Source organism: Cibotium barometz, chromosome 14, assembly GCF_041138505.1.
Source record: "Cibotium barometz isolate CiBa-2024 chromosome 14, ASM4113850v1, whole genome shotgun sequence".
Classification (NCBI taxonomy): Eukaryota; Viridiplantae; Streptophyta; class Polypodiopsida; order Cyatheales; family Cibotiaceae; genus Cibotium; species Cibotium barometz.
Window position 1 is genome coordinate 32,936,640 of NC_141059.1, and position 6,670 is coordinate 32,943,309.

The 6,670-nt window shown below is 36.5% G+C and overlaps 1 long non-coding RNA gene across 1 annotated transcript; it reads left to right on the plus strand.

Moving 5' to 3' along the window:
• Positions 1 to 5,579: 5,579 nt before the first annotated feature.
• Positions 5,580 to 6,168, plus strand: LOC147631942 (uncharacterized). The gene is made up of 2 exons (XR_015267386.1): positions 5,580 to 5,717; positions 5,816 to 6,168. It is a non-coding gene; the product is annotated as an uncharacterized LOC147631942 (long non-coding RNA).
• Positions 6,169 to 6,670: the final 502 nt, after the last annotated feature.

Below are 6,670 nucleotides of genomic sequence, written 5' to 3' on the forward strand. Positions count from 1 at the left end.
CAACTCTTACTCCTTGTTCCAATATCTTCCTCGACGCACGCGTGGGTATCCTAGGCGACCCAGAGCCCGAGCACCGTATGGTCAGCACCCTCTAGGATCCTTCGCAGGTGACCTAGCGCTTCACTCATAGGCCGCTTCCTTGGTCCCTCATCCACCGTACCGGAAGCTCACCATTTTAATCGAACCGAGGCTGGTCAAGACCTCGGTCGACCTTGCTACGCGAGACGTCCTCCATTGACTCTCCGTCAGCAGTTGCAACTTTATCAGTTAGGTCTCCACGACCTTAATCACAAGACGGTCAAAATGCTTCCCCAGCATTCTTGACATAAAACAACCATTTACAAACAGCATTTACAAACAGTTTACAAATACAGTTTCTATATTAACTCTCATTTTTCCACATTATCCCTCATTAATCCACATTACTTATTCCACATTCCATGTATATGTGTACTCATCCAATCACCTCCTTTTCCATCTCTTCACTTCAGATTCCTTCACATCACATATCATATATTCACATCCATATCCACATCCATACATCCACATCCACATCCACATTCACATCCATACATCCACATCTACATGCTTATCTCCATTTTCACATCCTCATTTATACATCCACATCCCATATCCACATTCATACATACACATCCATATATCCACATCTACATCCACATACATACATACATCCACATCCACATTCCACATTCACATCTATACATCCACATCTACATTCACATTCACATACATCCACATCCACATTCCCATACATCCACATCTATACATCCACATTCCACATTCACATCTACATTCACATTCACATACATGCATCCACATCTACATGCTTACCTCCATTTTCACATCCTCATTTATACATCCACATCCCATATCCACATTCATACATACACATCCATACATCCACATCTACATCCACATACATACATACATCCACATCCACATTCCACATTCACATCTATACATCCACATCTACATTCACATTCACATACATCCACATCCACATTCCCATACATCCACATCTATACATCCACATTCCACATTCACATCTACATTCACATTCACATACATCCACATCCACATTCCCATACATCCACATCTATACATCCACATTCCACATTCACATCTACATTCACATTCACATACATCCACATCTACATTCACATTCACATACATCCACATCCCCATTCCCATTCACATCTATACATCCACATCTACATCCACATACATACATACATCCACATCCACATTCCACATTCACATCTATACATCCACATCTACATCCACATTCACATACATCCACATACATACATCCATTTTCACATTCCCATTTATATAACCCCATATACCTTCACATCTAATCTTTTACATCACATCCATTCTCGCCCTATCACAACCCATATACATCTTATCCTATCACATACACTTCTTACCTCATCCCCCCATACACATCTTAATTCATCTTATCACATCCTAACTTATTTCATAAGCATCTTATCACCTCTTAACACACCTCTTATCACATCCTATCACTTTCCATACGCATCTTATCAATTCTTATCACATCTCATACACCTCTTATCACATTTCATATCTTTTTTTTTTAAAAAAGAGAATTCTTTTATTTGATATAAGATTTCTCTACACATTTATTTATACATAAATTCCATTTAAGGAGACTAACACTTTCGAAATTAAAATCAATCTTTTATGCATCTTCTTATGCATGATTTCAATTTGGTAGGGAATTATACTTTTAGAATAAAAGAATTTCTCTTATGCATCTAAGTTAAGCATAAAATCCATTTATGAGGAAAATCATACTTTTAGTATAAAAAGAATATCTTTTATGCATACCTATATGCATGAAATCCAATATGATAAAAGTAACACTTTTGATATAAAAATTTTTCCTTTATGCATACTTCTATGCATGAAAATTAAAAATGATAAAAGTAACACTTTTGATATAAAAATTTTCCTTTATGCATACTTCTATGCATGAAAATTAAAAATGATAAAAGTAACACTTTTGATATAAAAATTTTCTTTTATGCATACTTTTATGTATGAAATAAAAATGATAAAAGTAACACTTTTGATATAAAAATTTATCCATTATGCATACTTCTATGCATGAAAATAAAAATGGTAAAAATAACACTTTTGATATAAAAATTTATCCTTTATGCATACTTCTATGCATGAAAGTAAAAATGATAAAAGTAACACTTTTGATATAAAAATTTATCCATTATGCATACTTCTATGCATGAAAATAAAAATGGTAAAAATAACACTTTTGATATAAAAATTTATCCTTTATGCATAATATTAAAATTCAATTTCTCCATGATTATAATGAAATTCTTTCAATTAATCTAGGATGATGATTCCTAGAATATGGTAGGAAGTCCTCTTTTTATGCTTTGAATGAAAATTTTTTATGCATAATTTTTATAAAAATTTTGCCATAGCTCCGCTGCTATGACTGATAAATCTCAATTTTTCTAAGAGATAAAGCTTATCATTAAGGAAATAATTAAAATGATTCTCTAATTGGATCCTTAATCCATAATGGATTGAATCATCAATATACATAAACTAAAAGCATAAGAAAAAGCCATTAATTTGGCCTCAAGCATAGCTTAATCTTGGGTTAAGGAAAAGCTTTATGAAAAGCTTGATTTGGATTGAGAATGGGTCATGAGTATGACCATTTCTTGAGTGAGAGAGAGAAATTACATAAAAACCATTAGAATTTAAACATAAATGGAATTTAACTTCAATAGCATTTATTAAATTATGTAACTCTTCACTACTATTCACCAATTAACTTCAATAGCATTTAAAAAACCATACCAATTAAGCTTCTCAAGCTTGAGAGGGGTTGAGAAGAGAGAAACATTGAGAAATTATAGAAAGATGAATATTCACTAATTACCTTACAACTTGCTTGATTCTTTGTTCACGGTAGAGGCCCCCAACCAATCAATTGGTTAAGTATGTTGATGGAGTCACTAATGGGGATTGAAGAAAGAGGGAAGCTCCAAAAACTAGTGAATTATTAAATGAATTCACAGTTCTTGGCTTAGGTGGAGTAGAGTAACGATGCATAAACACTATATATTTTTCAACAAGGGGGAGGCTTCTATTTATAGGAAAAATTGAGCTCCTAACCAAACAAACTGATTCTAGAATTTTCTAAATCAGTTTGGTCAATTTTTGACCATTTTTAGGTCAGTTAAGCTAACTTTTTGGAACTAGACTTGAATGAGGAGAGAGGAGAGATGAAATATCTCAATTTTTATGAGTTTAAAACTCATTCAAGCATGTGAAATATGCACCTACTTTAAAGAACTCCCCTTCCTTACATATGTGTCATAATGGAATCATTTTAATATTGCTCATAGTTTTTTACTAATAAACCTTGTACATTTTCAACTCTTCACCTTATGTGAGCATTTACTCATTTTCAACTCTTCACCTTATGTGAGCATTTACTCATTTTTGGGTATCTTCTTTTTACAAATTGGATTTATCTACTCCCTACACATGGATTGATGCTATTGGCCCATAGGAACCTTAATTGGACCATAGTCTAAAGATTTCTGAAAATCTAGACCCTTAGACTAAGGTTCTTTATACCTATTTCCAATTAATTCCAATTGCACATTGGAAAATTCTTTTTGAATTTCTGTTTCAGGGGAACTCATCTGAATTATAAGAGATATTTTTCTATCCAAAAATATTCAAAATCTGAATATTCTCTCTCTAGAATATTTTCTCTCTCTAAGCTAAAATAGTTAGAAACAAGGTCTTTATATTTCTGAAGAGGGGTTGATTACAGGGGAAGATACTAGACATCAAAAAGGGGTTGGGAGAGGAATCTTACATTCTACCCCACTTAAAAAACGCGAGATGTCCTCATCTCGCAACTTGTGATAATTTCGCAAGATTCACGAATATGAGACTTAGAGAAAAATTTTAATCAAGATTAACCACCAAGATAAGTCTTAAAGAGAGCAAGATTCAAAAATACGAACAAGATTTAAACTTTATTCATTCTCGGAACTTATACAGTAAAGATAGAGGAACTCTTTACACTTCCATAAGCTCGTCCATCATATGGTCACAAAAGCAGTCCTCACAAGCTGCACAAGTATAAGGTAACTCATCTATGGGAATGATTCTGTGGGTTATTGCTGCGCCTATCTCAGTGGTATGAGGTGTTCTAACAAAAGGACCTCTGAGAGGCAAGCCAAAAACGGGGTAAAGGCATATCTTCTCATGAGGAAGAAAACACGCCAGTAAGAAGACCCGCTCAGAAAACCCAGGATGTCTTGATCTCATGACGCAGTAGTATCGGGGACCCAAACCCAAAGCTTCAATAACCATGGCCAAGCGGACATTGTTACGGAAGTGCTGCTGACCCCAGGGTGTTACCCTAGTTATGTCTTGATAGGTCCGCCATTTGGTCTGCGCTACAGAAGTTCCCAAGTGAGGGAAAAGTGAGCGCTCATACTGTTCTATAAAATCCTTCTTCACAGACTCACTTGCGTCTTGAAGGTGAGGAATCATTATGGATAAAACTAATTCTTGTTGCCAAGCCATGAAGGAGATTAGGAAGAAAGGAGATCGATGGGAGTAAGATTACTGTGAGCGACAAGTAAAAGTTACGACTTATATAAAGGAAGGAGCTAGCGTAACTTAGAAGCCAACGGTAGCTTGCCACTGAAGTTTTACCGTCTTTCCATGATTTGGGTTTGGCACAATTTTCTATAGAAGGCATTAAGAACTTTGAGATGAGGAGATAAAAGAAGCTCGTAAGCTAAGTCACTTACTTTCTTTGAAGTCAGATAAGGCTCACAATATCTGGGGGATAACTTCTTAAACTCCCCAATAGATAAAGAACTTCTTTTGTGCCGTACTCGAATGAAGACCAAAACCTTGGTATCCAAAACACCGATTTTCACTTCTGAACTCATTGTTCTGAATCCTTAAAACAGCGTGACTCCTGAGAAGTATTCTAGGGAAAGGGTCTTCCTTTTTTTAAACAGAATCTTTCTTTTATTTTAGAGATCAAAAAGGGAGATTCTTACTCCTGTATACCTCGAAGGCTGGGGGAGAATCTTACAAAATGCCTATATTAAATTGGAATCGTGATGTGTAGAAGCATTGATATCATGATGGCCTTCATTGAGCAAGACAAATCTGAGGCAGAAGCAATGTGTCCTAGTAGAATGTATTTCGCATAGAAATACACCTTGCTGTACACTAGCTAGATGACGGGCTATTGCACAGTTCATAATTTCTTCATACTTTTTCTCTGAAGTTTAACGAAACTCCTTCAAGGACTTGTAGGAAAAAGAGCACAGCCAAAGGGAAGCAGCCTAGAGCTTAGCTTGTTGAGATGCTGACTTAAAATGAGTGTGACTTATGCTTGGTAGGTTAAATTGCTGAAAGAGATTGAACCATCACAGAAATGAATGTATCCTAAAGGGAGAAGACCACATAGTCACCAGATAAATCAACTCAATTAAGTTGAGAGAAAGCAATAGGATATATCATATCAACCATGAGATTTTGGTATTATAACCCGGGTAAGGTTAGGGCTACTATTAGGTTTATCGACCTCGTTGGACTGTAACCGAAGCTTGTCGTTGATCGCCACTGCGTTTTTCACGATGAGGGCCAAGGTGCGTTGTCTTTCCTGTGTTCTATCAGCGTCTGCTGTCGCTGTGGAAAAAATATAACCTGTTCGCTGTTGCTTTTTGATTTTTCTTTTTGGGGGCAGTGGAAGAAGAAGAGAATGCGCAGGCTCAAGCGCAAGCGCAGAAAAATGAGGCAGAGGTCCAAGTAGGATCAGATCTGTGCTCGTCAGGCCGCATCCTCTGCAGTTTTAGGCGAATGTATGAGTTGAGTTTCCAGAATCTCGATGTCTCCCTAAGGTTTTCACTCAAGGCTTTCAACAAATTGTGGTGCCTATTTGTAAGACGCTTTGATTTCTTCATCTTCACTGTTTCCATGAACTTTCAGACTTTTGTGTGCTAATTAGTCTTGGTTTTGGTCGCCCGTTGGAGCTTTAGGGTCAGAAAAAAGGTTTATTTTGTTTTTTTCTAGTGAATAAAATACTGGTGTTTGGTGGTATATTGCATCTGAATGCTGTGGCATGCTAAATCCCTGCATTGTTATGCTGTGGGTTCTGGGGTTTGTGGACTTTTTTTCTGTTACTTGTACCGTTCCAGTTATCTTGGTGGCCCTTTTGTGCATGATGCTATTTGGGGTGGACCTGCTATCATGCATTGTGACACATGTATGCCACCGCCCTAGATCCTGGTGCAATATACATGCCCTCCAAGGTCGCCCCAGGGTTGGTGTATATGGATGTTCCCACCCATTACCTTCATGCATTTGTTTTGCTTTCTCATAGTGCTTGATCTCATGCAACCATGTTCAAATTCATGGTTTGTTTGGAGAACTAAAATGGTGACTGGGTCTTCCATTCTCCAAAAAAGCTATGGAAGCTGATAAGAGTAAGTGCTGGTTGAGAGCATTTCTCTGCTTCAGCAGTTTATTATCGGCTGCTTGCTGTCAAATATTGATGGGGACTACTCACTAATTTACCTTCTAATGCTCAAGATATCAAGGT